This window comes from Triturus cristatus, chromosome 2_1 (genome assembly GCF_964204655.1).
Source record: "Triturus cristatus chromosome 2_1, aTriCri1.1, whole genome shotgun sequence".
In the NCBI taxonomy this organism is placed as follows: Eukaryota; Metazoa; Chordata; class Amphibia; order Caudata; family Salamandridae; genus Triturus; species Triturus cristatus.
This window is the reverse complement of record NC_140581.1, coordinates 366,897,306-366,916,592: the sequence shown is the minus strand read 5'-3', so window position 1 is coordinate 366,916,592 and position 19,287 is coordinate 366,897,306. Positions and strand designations below refer to the sequence as shown.

At 45.5% G+C, this 19,287-nt stretch overlaps 1 long non-coding RNA gene across 1 annotated transcript in view; it reads left to right on the top strand.

The window, feature by feature from the left end:
• Nucleotides 1–4,137: 4,137 nt before the first annotated feature.
• The window catches only part of LOC146865305 (uncharacterized), a 227,929-nt gene continuing 212,779 nt past the window's right edge, over nucleotides 4,138–19,287 (top strand). The window contains exon 1 of the long non-coding RNA XR_014970071.1: nucleotides 4,138–4,703. This is a non-coding gene — a long non-coding RNA (uncharacterized LOC146865305). The remainder of the gene's footprint in view (nucleotides 4,704–19,287) is intronic.

The following is a 19,287-nucleotide window of genomic DNA, read 5'->3' as shown; positions in this document are numbered from 1 at the left end:
CACAGCAGAGAATGCTGGGAGCGCCAGTGGCCATGTTGGCCAGTGTGTGAAGCAGTGCTAGGGGCAAGCGCATGTCGTTTCCGGCGCTCCGGAAATGTAGAAATAAATTCATTAATAATCATACTGGTGTCCGCCTTATGCATGGGCGTAGGAAGTGTGGGGGATGTGGGGGATATATCCCCCCCAGATTTTGGAGTGGGGGGGACACGGGGGACAAGGGTGGGGGGGACGAGGGGACAGAGGAATTTCCCCTCTCCCGTCTGTTATCGCAGGGCCATTAGCGCGCGAAAGCGCTACCTAATGGCCCTGCACTTGACCTGCCTGGAGTCAAAGGCCACCCGCCCTCTGCCTTTTGTTATGCTGCAGGAAGGCTCAGCCGTTCTGGGAAGGGCAGAGAACGGAGAAAAAATAAACGCTGTCTCTTTTCCTTCATGGCAAGGACCGTGTCCACTACTCCTGATCTGCCTCTGGCGGCTGCCCTCCTCTCTTTATTCCTCCATCTCTTTCTGTCTCTGTCTCGCTCCTGCTTACGTGCTGATTTCAAGAGGCAGCTCTTAAGGTACTCTCTCTTGCCTCTCCTCTTCTTTATTTGTTCCCCTGTGAAATTGATCCAAAAAAGGCTGAACACTTTGGCTGTAAATGTCCTTATTTTCTGACCGTTTTCTATTGAAAAGAAGAACCTCGGAATGGAGAGAAAAAATAGTTAAATACCTAAATAAAGCAATACAGAGTGGACAGCAGACAGGCCAGACTGTTATTTACACCCACACACATTAGCGCCACTTTACAGAGTTTGCCAGTGAAAGCGCTACTTTCTTTTTATCTTCTTTCTTTGAACAACATTGTTTTCCCAGGGTGGGGAAGTGCGCCATTCCTAAAGGGACTGCAATACCTGGTTGATGGGTAGAGTGGAAACGTTTAATATGATCGTTTTCAACTTTTTAATTATTTTAGCTTCTAAAATGCGGCACAGTGTTTGGGGATGTGGTCTTTTTTAAACCAAACTGCATACATTTTGAAAGGATATAAGCAATGGACATTGAAAGGGGTCCCTTCCCGGTCCTGTAGCCATGTCTTGAACTTTTCAGGCAAAATCACTTACTGATTTCTGAATAATGAGTTTAAAACCGTTAAGGTAACCATGTTTTTTTCTTATTACAGTTCACATGCTTTGCTTATTCTTGAATTTCCTATGAGTGTTTGCTTTTTCCAGGGTGTTATTCATTTTTTTCAGGCAGCATTTTACTGTTGTCTAGTGCATAATTTGAATTTAGTCGCAGCACAATTGAGTTGTGCTGAAGGCAGTGCGAGTTTCTCTCAGTGGGGCAGTATGGTGTTCTGTGTGGGAGAGAATGTGGCACTCTGGCCAGAGCTGCTGAATTTGGAACTGGAGAACCATGTTTAGCCTTCATGACCAGTCCACCATACCACACTCCTAACAGAGCTTATTCCGATGCTACACCTTAGAAGGCCTGATAGACCTTAGAAGCCCAGGTGTCTTAGCACCCGCAGGTGGACCTGTCCACCACAATCCATACTGCAGTTCACTTCCAGTCTTACGGGCAGGCATATGAAGAAGCACATCCTAGATCGACAGTGAATCTGTCACTGAGGTCACAAGACCCTTGAGGCCAGTCTACCTCATCCATTGGTACCTCCATGGGCCTTTTTCCAGCACTAGCAGTGCAACTTGCCAGGGGTTGGCAATGTAGGATTTGCATGCACACCAAATTTAGGAGGTGATTATAATGGCAGTGGGACCGCCACGTCACCCTGTCGGTGGCGGTCCCACCGCCATTGGTGACTGCATCACAGCCCGCAATATTACAATGGCGGGTGGTTACCTGGCGGTCGGAAAGACCAACCACCACGCGCCCGACGGGCTTCTTGAGCCCGCCGGTGTGGTGGAGGGGCTCGTGGTTCCTACAATGCTGGTGGTGCCTACCATGCACCGCAGCAGGGATTACGATGTCCTTTACCCGCCAGCTTATCAATGGCAGTTCACCTGCCATGGAAATGCTGGCGAAAGGGACATTGGGGGCCCGTAGCAGGCCCCTTTACCCCTGGCCCCCAGACATGGGTCCTGGGGGGCATCTATGATGCCCCACAACATATCACTGCACCATGTGGCAGGCACCGATATATTTAACATGTTCCTTTTTTTTTTATTTTGCGGCGGATGATGCAGCCAGCAGCACCTGCTGCAATGTAAAAGATAGGCACTGCGAACACCGTAGTGGCAGTCACATTGTAATGCCTATCGTGGGGCCTCCACCTTGAAGGCCAGCGGTCCCATTCCCCGATTCGATGGCGGTGGTACTGAAGTCCGCCTGCCATCGTAGTCAGCCCCTAAGTTTGCATTTTATGAATATGATTCAGCGGGAAATAAATTGATGTTTGCAATTTAATTGACTTTGGTTGGCCTCTTATCTATAAGATTTCCCTGTTGAATGTGCCTTTACATTATACATTTTCGGTTGTATGAATTGATTGCATACTACACTCTCCTACAGGTATTAATTTGAGTGTCATTAGGAGTGTCTGGAACCAATTGTTTTCTTAGGAATTGTTTTCTTTACTAACATTTGCAAAGGGCCCTAAACTTCACAGCAACACAAGTCACATTTCTTTTAGTAATTTGGGATCCGTTTAAGTACAAAATTGTTTTGGAGGAAATCGTTAGATTATGCAGCAGTTGATGTATTATGTGGCAAATATGATATAGCCATAGTTAAGTGGAAAATATTTTTCCACTTAATTTTGCCCCAACATTGTAGTTGATCAATTTGTAAGTTCCCCAAACCCAAAAGTCGAGTTTGGGCACAATTTGCATTTTAAAAGCCGCCCTATAACACAGGGCTACTTTTAAACTGACCTCAGGTTTCAGCAGTGCACACATGCAGGCGCAGAAAGGGCTGCTGGCCTCTAAACTGCCATGCCTTATTATATTCTAGGGACTTAAAAGTAGTTCTAACCCCCTGCCCTATTATGTTCTAGGGCCTTATAGGAGAGGTCATGCCAATCATAGGGGTACCCTAACCCATAGTGCACCCTAGTGTATGTAGGTGTTTTCACTGTATTTTTAAGTGCCTCTTTCAGAATAGCACTGGCTGTTTAGGCAGAGGCCAGGGTCAGTCAGTCAGGTACCACCAGTACCAGTCAGCAAAAAGTTGGGGAGTGCCTAGAGCGGCTTTGCACCACTAGAGAAACACAAACTCAGAATGTAAAACATAACACCATGGTTGGGGGGTTCTCTTCAATAATCAGAATTGATTTCTATCCTAATGAACCCATTTTCCAACATTAGGATAGGGAAAGACTGGGGAAAAATCATAACGTTCTAATCTATACATTGAAGTTTTTATGCAGCTCTTTGATGACGGTTAATAGCTCACTGTTCAATGTTAGATTTTAACTTATAAACTTCAAATACCAAAAGAATATCTCAGACAAAAGCAGTAACTCACTGACCTTTTGAATTAAAACTTTCACTAGACAAGCCTTCGATCTCTCTCAAAAAAAGAACATTAATCACCAAAGTTATCTTCACATTTTTATTGTTGCCTGAAAATTGCTGGAGACCAGGAATGCAGCAGCAGGTACTTTTCAAACCATAATGCACTTGCAAACACGACGTCCCCACCCTAAGTCAGCGGCCTTTGTTTGCTTTGTGCATTAAGATGCAAGATTCATATATATGTTTTTTTTAAACATTTGGTCTCATTACTATATGAATGTAAATAACAATAAAGCATACATGCAAACTGTAACTACATGCCTGCTTTTCTCAATATTTCACTTCGAAAGTATGCAATTGTATTTGTTTAACGGGCGGTGATTTGTATAGGGTCACTGGAAAGTGCACACGGTTGTCCCTGTCCCCCCCAGAATTTTAGTGTCTCCTACGCCCCTGGCCTTATGTGTACCCAGAACCTCCTACAGTCTCAACTACGCACTGCTCTGGAAGTTCCAAGTTACATAACAGGGGCTTCGAATTCATTCTTGTGGGAAAAACACCCCTGCACGCGCTACGACTCTACCCGTCTTCCACCAATCATTGAATAACAGATTGCTGGCACAGTGGCTAGGACTTTTGCGGCTAGAGAGCGAACAGGGCGTAGTGCTGTGACTCCGCCCCGCAAATCGGAAAGTGCCCACCCCTTGAGAGTGTCACCTGACTAGAAGCCTGTGTGCAAGCGGTTAGGCTGATTTTGGAGGATACAGTCTCCACAACTGCTGCCGGCGCCCTCAAGTTCTGCGTGCGATAGAGGTGAACTAAAGACTGCCGAAGTCCAGATCCGCTAGTTTTTGTGAATGAGGAAGTTGCGGAGACCCGTATCAGGCTGCCGCTCCTCCCATTCTACTCTGCTCTTCCAGCCGATGGGTCCCGCAGTGTCGTAACGAAATTTGAGGGGGCCTCACCGCAAGGTGCACGGAGGGACCTCCGCTCTGGTTTTTAGAAGGAGCTCTCGGACTGCAGTACCGTGCTGAGGGGGCCACCGGCAGCTCGCCTCCCCTCCCGCTCCGCGGGGGGCCTGTGTTACGCCACTGTGGTCCCGCTGCTAACGGGATGCACGCTTAAACCAGTCACATACGCAGTAGAACAGCATGCTGGGCGTAAGGAGGAAGCTCTCTTGCCTAGCTGATAACTCTACAACCTCGTTCCAGGTGGGCAGGTTATCGGCGTGAATTGGCAAAACAAGGTATTTCCCAGCTTGAAAATGAGAAAAAATTCTAGCAGCACCTTTTCATATTCTGTGTAGGCATTCTTTACAAACGTTTATGGCCTTGATTCCAAGCGTCGTGGTTTGGAAAGTTAATGCACTTGATAAATTCCTACACCGTGGAGTTTAGAATTTAACAGTTACAATACCTTGCAGGACAATGTAAGTAAACGTTTAAGTATCTGAAGATTACTTTTGAGGTATCGTGTTCATAGTACGTTTTACATTCAACAGTACCTGACTCGTAAAATACCAGTAGACCGGATTCAGGCGGGAGACTCGCTCACGATTTTCCGACCCCTAAATGGCTTACATTTACCTTCATGCTTAAAATTGCCTCAATAGTAGACAATGGTGAAAATCCATTCCCCCAATTTTATTTAGAAATCCACTACTTACCTTTACTAAAATGTTGACGTGTGCAGTGCCTTCCGTCCGGGAGTTATAAGAATGGTTGCATTTTTTTAAGGCTGATTGTGTGACGCATACAAACATGTTCCCTTTGAAGCCAGTACCGATTTTCACACTGTGACAGGCTGGATTTAATGTTAAAAATGCAACTATATGTTAAAGATCAAAGGGCCTCAATTACAACGCCCCAGCGCGCACTTTTTGCGACGCTCAGGTGACGCTCTGCCTCCATATTTACAAGGCAGAGCTAATCCAACGCGGCCTTGTAAATATCGTCCCCTTTGACGCAGTTTTCTGCGTTTAAGGGTCGTGCAATGGGTGCTGCTGTGGGCGTTCCCAGCGACACCCAAGGCTTTTTGACACTACCTCAGATTTACAGAATGCAGCACACATTGAAAAAGCAGAAACAAGGAGAAATAAAAGTATTTTTCCCCCATTTTGCCATTCTAACGCCTGTTCTAGCATGGCTTTAGCTTTTTGGCACTGCCTCAGATTTAAACATCCTTGTAAATCTGCGGCAGCGTAAAAAATCTATGGATGTTGCTGTGGAACGCCCACAGCAACACCCATTGCACTCCCCTTTTACGCTAAGTGATGCGTTTAAAGGGGCCGTATTTACAAGGCGGATTTAAGCCACAAAAAGTGGTTTATGTCGCTTTGTAAATATGGAGAAGGGCTTAACACCACTAGAACGTCGCTAAAAGTGATATTTCTGGTGGCGCTATTCCCTTGTAAAAATACCCCTTTGTGCTCTATTTTGGTGAAGTGAACAGTTTCTTGCATGCTTACAATCTCTTGTGTAATCTCTTGTGTAAAAACATTAATTCAGATAAGAATCGCACTCATAGTGAAGGCTTGAATTATGCAATTTATACCTATGTTCCTTTATATTGAAGTTTTCAGTACAAACGTGGTTTGATTCACCTCAGAAATGCCTGCACAATAAAGGGGATCTACCATTGCTTAGAAATGGTGAAAGGAGGAAGTTCAGACATATCTTGTAGCAATTAATGGAAACAAAATGAGTGTGGAACGTAGGAAGGGCATTCTTCTGCACTGTCTGGGATCTGAGGGCCAAGAGATTTTTAGGATTTTACTGAAGGTTGAGACGCCAGACGATGAGGAAGAATATGATTTATCTAAAGAGACATTGCTGAAGTTAGAGAGGTTTAAGCGTAATATCAGCATTATCTTTGAACGATACAATTTTTACATCAGAAAACACAAAAAGGAGACTTTCAACAAATTTATACCAGCACTACGAGGATTGTCTACCACATGTGAATTTGGTGTATTCACTGACAAAATGATTAGAGACAAATTGATGGTTAATACAAACAGCAAGCGCATCCATGTGAAATTATGGGTCTTAAAAGACCCCACACTTGATGAGCTCATCAAATCAGCAAAGGCCATTGAACAGTCCGTTTCATGGGTGTGGAAAGTAAATGATGAGAACCCATGAGTAAACCAGGTAAGATGTGCAGTGTTGTCCCCAGACAAGGAAGGTCAGCGGTGAATAAGCCCAGAAAGGATGAAGTTAAAATGTCTTGTTATAGATGCAGTAGTTTCTCATATCGCTTTATTTAAGAATTGTCCAGCCTTATGCAATGATTGCAACATCTGTGAGCGCAACAGGCATTTAAGTCAAGTGTAAAGGACATCACACCCAGAAACCGAGGAAGGTTGAGATTTTGGGAGACATAAATTATAAGGAAAAAAGAGCAGAGTAATCTGAACAAGGGGTAAGGCCAGGAATGTTTCTAGTGCTTCAAGAAATCAGTGGGAAGGCTGAACAACAGGTTTATAAGCCTCCTGTGTGCATGTTGCGTGTACTTGACACAGATTTGGTAGTTATGGTGCACTCTGGGTCACCATATACCATAATCACCATTGACATATTCACATTTAAATTTGTGTATATCGTTGGGCCATTGGCAAGGCTTGATACCAGCTGTTATTTGGAGTCAGTTTAATTAAATGGATACTTTTGTGCCAATGCCCAATTTAGGGGCAGAAGTGCTGACATGATAATCTATGCGACTCTCAAGGGTGTTTGTATTCTTAGATGGAAGGTCCAAAGACTGCTCCAAATTGTATTGAACCCAACTGTGCCAGGTCCAGTGATAGCTATCCAGGAGCACAATAGTGCTATGACTCTGGTCCAGGAGTTCCCTAAAACTTTCAGGGAGTATCTTGGAGAACTGACTGGTTTCGAACACCGTATTAAGTTGAAAGAGGGACATGTACCCGCAAAACTTGGGGGGAGTGCCTTTGTGTATAATAAAGGAATTGCAGAATTTGTTACATGATATTTTTGCTCAAGGAATACAAGAGGAAATTGAGTGAGTGTTCCCGATGGACCTGACTAAAATAAAAAGAACAATAGAGGTCTACGCTCGTGTGTTGACCTAAGAGCTCTCCATGTGAATATCATCATTGACAGGCATCACTTGCCAAAAGTGAGCGAGCTCATTTTAATTGTTAATGGAGCATCAGTGTTTTTAACGTTGGACTTGCAACAAGCGTATCAAGTTGAATTAACAAAGTATTCAAAATCACTACATAAATCACTCTCACTTTGGCTATTCTAGTATAGGCATATGCCTTTGGGCCTAACCTCTGCCTCGTCCATCTTCAAAAGAGCCACGTATCACTTTTCTTTTCTCTCAACAAATTTTATTGGGTTTTGACAACATAATTGGGCCAAAGCGGCCTGCATACATATATAAATCAGTGTAGGGTGAATACCCATAAATCAATATTAAACCAGAAGTGGCACAGAATCTCAATGTCCCCCCCCACCCCCCCCCCCTCCCAACCCAATATGTCCCTTATAAAGCCCACATCTAGCTATGTTCCTGGACCCCATTATGTACTATCATTTTGCAGCTCCGTATGTTTGTATTTCCGTATTCAACTGAGCTTCCAACAGTACCCACAGGAGCCAGGGCTATCCTCTATAATTGGCCCAGCGCTGCCACATTTTGATGTTTTTGTGTGAAGTCCCTAGCCTGAATTCTTCTTTTTTTTTTTTTTTTTGTTTAACATTTTTATTCGTTTTAATAACATTACAACTCCTGTTATCAATGGTGCATAGTACATACATCTCACTACAATAGCCCACATAATGTAGAAGACAAAAGGATATGAATGAAATATGAACAGTGACTTTACGAGCTTCAATGACCTGACATCATCCATTATTACCAGTTTATAAACTTACAAAGTATTGCAATGTAACATATTGTATTCTCCTTGTTTCACATATAATGACATACGTGTTGCATTAAATTAAACCCCCCATATCTTTCTCATGATAAGAGACAAGAATAAAATCCAATCCTAAACAAAATGTAATCCCCTCCCTTTCTACGGACTCAGTATTACATTTCTATATGCGTTTGTCAGCCAGCAGTACATCATCTACATTTACAGAAAATTCCACATATCCAATCAATAACGTTTGTAGTATACATTATACGTACAACATCCATTTCTTAGCCTGTCATATTTATATAAGAGGCATCAGTAAATGCGCAAAAATCCTATCCTTAGGCCTGCACTTCCATGGCTATAAATTCTTCCAACCCGTTCCACTCCAGTGAGATAGGTTTCTTACGTAATCCCCTGTATTCCTCTTTTGAAAGCCAGACCCTCAGCTCTACCCCATCTGATCACTTCATTATACCAGTCTAACACTGATGGTGCTTTAGCAGTCTTCCATCTCATAGTAATATTCTGTTTAGCTAGTATCAATGCAAAATTTGTAAATTTACGGGCGGGACTCCCTTTCGCACCGCTAGGGCCCAAACCCAATAGACAATACTCTAATGGCAGACCGCCCCTTCCCGGGGCTATATCGTTCATCAGTTTATGCACTGTGGACCAGTTATGTATCAATCTCGGGCAATGCCATAACATATGCAGTAAAGTCGCATTAGAGGAGTGACATCTGGGACAGACATCCGCTGCGTCTGGGAACATTAAGCTTAGTTTGTGCGGGGTCAGGTAGGCACGGTGGACAATCATGAACTGGATGAATTTGAACTTTGGAACTCCCCATTCTTTATCAGTGAGTTCACAAACTATGTCCATGTTCCATTTATCACAGATGGTCTGGAGTGATACCGCCGCATGCATTCTAATCCCTCGGTATAACCATTTTGTTAGTTGACTGCCATTTCCCATCAAGTATTCCATGTGAACCAATTCGTGTTTTGGAGGTTCCTTCCCCTCCGGGGCCCAAGCGGTTCTAATATATCGAATGATATTTGCATGGAGTAGAAATAATGTGTTTGGCACCCCTTGCTCTCTCATAAATGTGTCATGATTCATTAAAGTGTTATCCGTAAATAACATTCCCACCGTATTCACTCCCGCATCCGCCCAAGCAGAAATTCGCCTTAGTGTCACTGTCCCTGTGGGCAAGGTGATGAATACAGGCCCCAGCTAGGCCCGCAGGACGCAAGGGTTCGCTCTCCTGTAATGGAATCTATAAGGAAGTTGGCACGGAAACTGCAAAGTACAAAGACAGCATTTATTAACCCTTAAGGGTGGTCCTACAATCCACACAACACTCTTCAGTATTGCATAGAGTAGCACAAAGAACTTGCGTACACAGTCCCCTTTTATACACAACAGAGGGGCTCATAAGTGGGTGGATACAACATGAGGCCGAAGAACATTACCATTTATGGTCATTTTCGATACTGAATCAATATGTGGGCGGAGCTAACGCACTCCTTGAGCCCGCGAAAACATGGTCAAGCAAGGCTAACTGATAACAGATGTGGTCAAGTCTGGGCATGTGCCAGATGGACAAAGGAGCTATTTATAGACTGTTACTAGGCAGATTGCAAGAGCAACTAACACAGAGGTTGGACTCTACTCGTGGGGAACACGTGAAAGCATGACAATACAAAATGGAGTCCGAACTTCGGTCAACATAACAGAGAAAACACGATCTATAAAAGGGGAATTAATGTCTTTAGTAAATGCTTAATCACATCGTTGTTTCAATTTACAACAGACGACCCTTTCAGCATTTACTGAAGACATCCGGCTTGTTAGAATAATCATCATATATATCAATTATCATCATCTCTTCTACTTCCTTAGCTAAACGTTTCTGATAAGTGACATTGGCAATAGCTTTCTTATCGGGGATACAAAATGATACACATAATGAGCAGAGTAAAGGACCACACTGAACGCAGATACAGCATGAAAACAGAACCGCTACAATAATGCAGAGACCAGTTAGAACCTTCCATCCCCAGGCAGTAATTAACGCCCAAAACCATCCAGAAAAGGACCAAGTGCCATTTTCTGTATGGATCTCAGCTGCAATTTTATGCAGTTTATTGATGGCATTATAAACTGATGGCGTATGATCAGGGATAAACACACAACAGCTACTTCCAATAATTTTACATGCTCCTCCTCTGTCAGCTAGCATAACGTCTAATACCATACGATTCTGCAATGCAACAATTCTAGTAATCTGTAATTCCTCCGTAAGATTCCCAAGAGCAGCAGCAGTCTGATTTGTCACAGCTTCTACCACTCTTGTTAACCTTCGGATCTTCCTACTGTTCAGGGCAGCTCCAACAAAGAAAAACAGTCCTAAGTTAAAATCAATATACTGTTGCAGACTGGTATCAGTCTGATCTACATCATCAATTGATAAAGTACGTTTATACCTATTTACAGTCACATTATTCAATAATTTCAGATCCTTATGATATGATGCGGGTGCTAGGAATACAGGAGGTAATAGAAATGATACATAGCATACCCCAGACCACCCAGCCGGCAGACGGTAATAACCTTTATTTCCACACACAAAATACGTATTATGGGAGGCCAAGAAGGTACTATTGTTCAACCCATCAATATTCAAAACCGTAATGCAATCACTAACACCAACAGGAATAAAACCCACACTCTGGACACACAGGTCCGCTTGAGCTTGTGCTACTTGAATTACAAACTTGTCCTTTCCCACAGTGTCTCTTGTGTTCGTAAAGATGTAGGGAATGGATTCATTGTCTGGTCGGTACTCTTCCCACTCCCAAATTGTCCCATTCGCTTGTGGATACCCATTTTTGTCTTGATGGCATTCTTTATTGAGTCTGAAGAGCAATCGTCCCACTGTTGGTTTCCGAGTAGCAAAAAGCAAGGTATACCATGCTCTACAAGAGCCATTATGAGAGAAAGGAAGTGGTATAAATGGCGTTCCTCCTTTCTTCTGATGAGCTGGCATCATCCCACATATCCAACAGTTCGTAGCATTCGTAGCAACGTGGGTATGATGCAGCATCTGGATGAAAGTGTTATTCAAGTAAGATTGTCGATGCTTCAACTCTTGATACGGTAATGTATAAAAGTAGTGCTCCTCAGGCACCGGAGTTGTCAACACAAGAATCTTCCGAGCGGGAGTTACATCCTCCACGAACCATGTGGTTATCCCAACAATGGCTACTGTCAACATGAACCCTAATGCACAAAGGATTTTCTTTTTCTCCATATCAAAACAAAAATAAAACCCAATATCTTCCTGAAACTAAAAGTCTGTCAGAACTCTTCCCCTTGGGCAGCGGTTGATTTCTTCACCAGCGGGCCAAGACGGGTGTCGCTACACTAATGCAGGGCTGATCCCCCCCCCCCTTGCCTCATCGGCTCTCCGTTTCACTAACCCAAGGGCCGTTCTGACAGTATGTCCCGGTACTGGAAAACTCACTTCCTTGGTCGAAGATGATATCGCCTTCCTCCAGGAGTCGCGTGGTCCGGAAAGAGCTCCTCAGTGGCGTTTGGCTCCGCAGCACGGCCTGTCTCTGCAGCCAAAATTTCTCGTTGATCGGTCAGCACGGCAGGTTCCACCAATCCAGGCGGCACCTTCCTACAGTGCAGAGAGTGGATCCAATTCTTTCGGTTGGAGACTCGCACAGCCGTCCTCGTTGCGAGGAGGACCTGCTCAGGGCCCACCCATCTCGGTTCCAAGCTGTTCGTCCTGTCGAAAACTTTCACCATCACGTGGTCCCCAGGCCGGAGACCATGTCCTTCACCGGTAGACCGATCAGGGAGCGCCTCTCGGACCTGTTGATGGATAGAAACCAAGTTATCCGTTAACTGTGCCAGATAATCGCTCATCATTACACAAGGTACATCGTACACAGCCTTAGGTCTTGGTGGACCCCAAATATTCATTGGGCGTCCGAAAACGATTTCATAAGGCGTAAGGCCAGTTCGAGAGTGTGGTACCGATCTAATTGACAATAACACCAGTGGCAGAGCGTCTGGCCAAGTCAAAGACGTTGAAGCTTGAATTTTAGCGATCTTAAGCTTCAGTGTACCATTATACTTCTCAACTAGGCCTGCAGACTGAGGGTGAAACACGGCGTGGAACTTCTGAGTGATGCCTAGGCCCTTCAAGACATACTTTATAACATCCGCTACAAAGTGAGGGCCATTATCACTCCACAGAAGTCTACAGACGCCATATCGAGGGAAGAACTCTTTCAGCAGCAACTTTGCAGTAGTCACTGCAGTATTGTCTTTCGTAGGGTACGCTTCAACCCATTTGCTGAAAGCGCAGACCACTACTAGAACATACTTCAGATTATTACACCGCTCAAGCTGGATGTAATCCATCTGCAAAACCTCGAAGGGCGCAGTAGGTGTCACAAACCCTCCTGCTGGAGTTCGAGTACCCTTTCCTGGGTTGTACCTCAGGCAGATCATACAGGTCTGCACCACCCTCTTTGCTGTGCTAGCAATCTCTGGATGCTCCCAGACTTGGGTAAGCAATTTCACAATTGCGGAAGCTCCAACATGTGCTAGCCCATGTGCCATCTGAACCATAGGCTGTACAAAAGCCGTGGGTAATTTCCATCTATCCATCTGCTTATTTCTCCAGCAACCCTCATCATCCAGTTCTCCCTCACTAGCCCATTGTTCCCGCTCTTTGTCAGAAGCGGTCCTTTGCATTTCTCGCACTTCCTCCTTCGCATCATGCCATCTCTCCACCTGTGACTTCACTACATACATGGTAGTAGTACCGGGCTGCATCGCAGTCTCCCGTGCTACTCGATCCGCTAACGCATTCCCTTCTCCAACTTTATCAACCACTTTCCTATGGGCGCTACACTTAACGATGGCAATTTTCTTTGGGTATGTCAATGCAGTTAAAAGGTTATGAACTAACTCTCCATGCATTATCTGTACTCCATGTGACGTTAAAAACCCTCTCTCCTTCCAGAGTAGGCCGAAGTCATGCGCTACTCCGAAGGCATAGCGGCTATCTGTATAGACATTCACACACAGTCCTGTACTGAGCTCACATGCTCGTGTTAATGCTATCAGTTCCGCTGCTTGAGCTGATTTCTGTGGTATGCGTGCTGTCTCCACTATCGTTTGTAATGTGGTAATTGCATATGCTGCTGAAGTCGTACCATCTGGTAGCTTCAGACAGGATCCATCCACCCACAGTTCTCCATCTACATCTGGAAAGGGCGTATCCTGGAGATCAATACGACCCTTTGTTTGTTCCTCAGTCACGAGAATACAATCATGCGCTTTCCGCGCCTCAGGCTGGGTTTCGGGGTATGGCAACAATGTTGCCGGGTTTAACGTTACGCACCTTTTTAACGTAATATGAGGAGCCAAAAGTGTCAACTCATATCCTGTTAAACGGGCGCTGGTCAAATGCTGCGTCTTCGTTTGATTGAGTAGGGCATCGACAGCATGGGGGACTAATACCAACAACTTATGAGATAACACAATTCCCTCACTTTGGCGTATTGACACAGCTGTCGCCGCAACCGAGCGAAAACACCCCGGTAATGCTCGGGCGACAGGATCAAGTACAGCCGAAAAATATGCACAAGGGCGCTGCTTATCGCCGTGCATCTGCACTAAAACTGACAATGCACATCCATCTTTCTCATGCACATACAACGAAAAGGGTTTTGCATAATCAGGGGTCCCTAACACTGGTGCTGAACAAAGGGCCTGTCGTAGTTGCTGAAAAGCAGTATCACACTCATCTGACCAAGGGATTGGAATAGGCGTGTCCTTTGTCAAGAGGGCTAACAATGGCTTCGCTATGTGCGAAAACCCCAATATCCACTGTCTGCAAAAAGAAACAAGACCCAGAAATGCACGCACATCCTTCTGTGTGGACGGTCTCGGTGTATCCAGAATTACTTGGATACGATCCGGTGTGAGTGCACGTCCCTCCTTAGACAAAAGGTGACCCAAATAAGTCACCTTTGGTCTACAGAATTGCAATTTCTTCCTAGATACCTTATGATTGTGGGATGCTAAAAAGGAAAGTAAGGATAACGTACTTTTTTCACACAACTCCAGGGTGTCAGCCGCCAGCAAGATGTCATCAACATATTGAATGAGGGCGACCCCCTCGAGCAGAACAAAGGAATCCAATTGTCGTTTCAAAGCCTGACTGTAAATGCTAGGGCTTTCTGTATAGCCCTGAGGAATCCTACAGAAACGATAAGATCTATTATTTAATGTAAACCCAAAAAGATATCGGCTATCAGGGTGAATGGGAATGGAAAAGAAGGCATTTTTCAAATCAATCACTGAGAACATGGTCGCCGTAGGCGGGACCAAGGTAAGCAATGTCGTGATATCAGAAACCACTGGGTATTGAGGTATCACGATCTTGTTCACTTCTCTCAAATCAATTATGAATCGATAAACTCTGGCATCCGTATCCTTTTTCAGTATGGGGAGAATCGGACTGTTACAAATGTTATAGGGGACTTCCTCCACTACCCCAACCGTTATCAAATCCTGCACTATCTGTATGAGAGCCTCCTCACCCTCCTGGGAAATACGGTACTGTGGGAGGCGAGGTAACACCGCCCCCTCCTGGACGCTGATGTGGACCGGTGGAATCACCATTTGTCCTACATCAGTATCCGAAGTTGCCCACAAAGCATGAGGGAGGGTAGCTAACAGCGCATCCTCTGACATCGTACACATCCGTTCAGATCGGGGGTAATTGTCATTCAATATTACCCGTACACCAGCAGGGGAGCAGCGGATCGTAGCCCTAAAATGCTTTAACATATCAAGACCCATAATGTTGTCCGGTGTGTACGGGGCAAGCAGAAACGGACAGGGTGCAGAAAAAGAATCAACCTTAAACATGAGGGGCTGTGAAAGAGGGCTTCGGGAGAGTGTACCGTCAAACCCTACCGATGTGACCATTAAGCCGGATGGGGGAGCCCCCGGAACCAATTGCTTAGACAGTGCACTACGTGTCGCTCCTGTATCCACTAGGAACTGATCAGTAGAGCCCAAAACCTCAGCCGATACATAAGGGCCCTTCTGATCGACTGGCACCTCAACTGATTCTAACCCCCATCCAACGCATTCCTATGCATGCTGAGAGTCATGGTACCCCGACCGGTCAATCCCTGACGCTTGATACTGATGCTGGCGATCGAAAACATTCGATCTATCTCGGTGCTGCCCAGCAGAGTCAAAACGAGCCTGTTCGTTAGAAGTCCCTCGGAAGTTGGAGAAACCCCCTCTACTTCGCGGGCCACCGGGGGTATGCCCCTGACGCGATGCATGCAACACCGGGCAGTCCCTAGCCCAATGACCCGATTGCTTACAATACGCACATTGATTCCTATTCAAATCAGACCGGCCCGAGGGAGGACCATAAGATCCTCCCCTACCTCGATTACTACCCCGTCGAGGCGGGCCATAGACTTGTGCCAACATCACCTTTGTTTTCAAATCTTTCGATCTCTTTTCCTCCTGGCCCTTCGCTTCTTGCTCCTGACGCTCATAATACTGAGCGATAGTCAGGAGGGCCGTCGGTGTAGCGGAAGACCAAGAACTTTCACTCGCTTTTAGACGGGCCGCAACTGCCGGCAGCAGATTAGCCACATATTTATCCGCGAAAAGGTGGCGTCCCGTATCGTCGGTAAGCGACTGTCCACTAAAGTCGTGAAACGTCTCCTCAAAGCGCGTAAAGAAGTCCGCAACTGACTCATCAACTTTCTGTTTACATGCAGCTAACATATTCCAGTCAATCTTTTTAGGGGGGATAATTGTCTTTAACTTAGCCACAATAGCAGCAGGGAGATCTAAAATATTCTGAGGCGGTTTCTGCGCAGGCTTCCTCTCCCTATCCTCATCCTCCAATTCAGACCATCGAGCCTTAAAAGTGGCAACATCATCTACCTTCCGCACAGATCGCCACATGTCTGGTGGTAGAATAAGCCCAAAGAACAAATCTATGTCTGCTAAAGTCATGACGCAAGAATTCAAGGCCCCCTCGACTTCTTCATAGAAGGCCGCTGGATTCTTGCGGGGGTCGGGCAGCGCATTCTTCAATGCCATAACATCAGCCCTATGCCACGGAGTGTAAACCCAATTATACACAAAATATCCCTTAGCATCGGCGGAGGTAATGTCCGAGCTAGTCCCCGCTCCTTTAGGAGGAACATACAAAGGCGCCGCCTCTCGCATTGGTTTAACATGCACTAGATCATCCTTATCTAACTGGGAGGTGGATGAGTGGCCCTCTGTTGTGCACGAATCCGACTGCTTCTCCTCCCCTGCTCGCTGGCGCGCTTTCTCTTTAAAGACCAGCACCTCGTCCCGCAAGGCGAACAGCCGCCGAGCCATATCTGGAGCCTTAGAAAAAGAGAAAACACCATTACGCAATGCTTTAGCATCCGATGACACTTCGTCGGGCTCAAAAACACCAGAACGTTTCCGGAAAGCATCAATCACTTCCTCCGCAAAATGACCCAGAAAATACAATTTATCTCTCTCCTGCCACGGCCCCCAAGTATGGAATAATTCCTCTATGGATATCTTGCCGTTAAGTGCACGGAAGGAAATTTGCCGAAGCTGAGCCATTTGCTCGGCTGATAACCTGGACCGCGTATCTACCTTACCCGTACCCGGGACAGAATCTTGTGGCCTCGGAGCAGATGCGCCAACATAAGGGGGCGGAGAGCGATCTAGTAAATAAAAATCATCATCAAGATTATTAAGGACAGGATAAAGTGGCTGCCGAACAGCGTATTGACCCGAAACTTGTAGCCTACGCTCCTTCTCTTGCCTGTCCGTCTGCTCTCTGTCCTCCCGACGCTTCGCTTCCTGTGCTCGCACATGATCATTCTTCCGTTGTTCTTTATCAAACAGCGCTTTCTCACGCTTCTCTCGCTCACGCACCTCCTTCACCCACAACCGCACACACTCAAACATATCCTGACGAGCACGCCGCTTACACATACACTGTTCCACATACTCAATCTTACGTATATCAAACGATCCATACAAAGGCCATCGCAACTCAGGATCTTTTTTTGTATATTTCCTCCATACTGTGCTGTACATTATGGAAGAAAGACCATGCTTCACATACATATCCCTATTAGGAGTCCCCTCTGGGGGAGCTGGAGCAGATTCCTCGAGGTTCAACCGGTTCCCAAAACAGCAGCACCACTTACGGAGTGCGCTGAAAGCAGGCATGCTCAGAAATAATGCAAAATATGCAGTATTATAGAAAAATGGCACTTAATCGTTGCGCCGTTCAAAGTTACACAGCTCCGGAGAAATCTCTCCACATTACCTGCCTATATGTGTTGCAACGCATATATATTTTCACAAAGACAAATACAAAATATGACTAGTCATCACAAATCAAACTCAAATAGCCAGATCAGGCTTCAAAAACTCGGAGCAAGTACCGTACACCGGTTCTTACCAATCAAGAGTCCAGATTCCAACTGCCAAGCTCCACAATCGCCCAAACGGCTTTCACGGCAGGACCGACAGAAGAGGTCTCAGTCGAGGACCGGCGCCACCCAGACGGTCAGCTCGGAAGGGAAGGAAGAAAAACCTCGGGATGCCAGGGCTAAGGCGCCGCTGGCAGTGATCACGTCCCCGGTCAAATTCCTCACCTTCGTCGCGACCAGTCCTTCGAGCATCCGAGTCGCCGATGAGCCCCACGTGACGGGCGCCAATTGATGAATACAGGCCCCAGCTAGGCCCGCAGGACGCAAGGGTTCGCTCTCCTGTAATGGAATCTATAAGGAAGTTGGCACGGAAACTGCAAAGTACAAAGACAGCATTTATTAACCCTTAAGGGTGGTCCTACAATCCACACAACACTCTTCAGTATTGCATAGAGTAGCACAAAGAACTTGCGTACACAGTCCCCTTTTATACACAACAGAGGGGCTCATAAGTGGGTGGATACAACATGAGGCCGAAGAACATTACCATTTATGGTCATTTTCGATACTGAATCAATATGTGGGCGGAGCTAACGCACTCCTTGAGCCCGCGAAAACATGGTCAAGCAAGGCTAACTGATAACAGATGTGGTCAAGTCTGGGCATGTGCCAGATGGACAAAGGAGCTATTTATAGACTGTTACTAGGCAGATTGCAAGAGCAACTAACACAGAGGTTGGACTCTACTCGTGGGGAACACGTGAAAGCATGACAATACAAAATGGAGTCCGAACTTCGGTCAACATAACAGAGAACACACGATCTATAAAAGGGGAATTAATGTCTTTAGTAAATGCTTAATCACATCGTTGTTTCAATTTACAACAAAGGGGAGTCGCAAGAGTGGAATATTAGGGGCATATGGAGTCGGCGCATTTGGATATCGCAATGCGTTATTCCAGTACAATAATGCAGTTTTTAACAGTGGGGTCACTGTCGGTGGGTTTCTGCTGTTGGGCAATAGAAGTGAGTGTACCCCTCCCCGTTCCCAAGCTTGTTGAGTCATGGCAATCTCTTGCAAATTGAGTTCTGCTATCCAATGCGCCAACCATTGCAGTTGGCCAGCATAGCAGTAAGCTTTGCGGTCCGGCACACTCAGCCCTCCCTGTTTCGTGTCTAATTGTAGCTTAGTGAGTCCTATTCATTTACGTCCCGTTCCCCATATTAAATATACCAGCAAGGTATCTAGTAACTTAAACACATGCATTGGAATTATAATAGGTAAATTGGTAAAATAATAAAGCAGCCTGGGGAGCATCACCATTTTGGCAATAGCTACCCTTCCAGCTACCAATATAGGCAGCGATGTCCAACATTTTATCTGCGCTTTAAGTGCATTAATAGCTCTTAACAGGTTA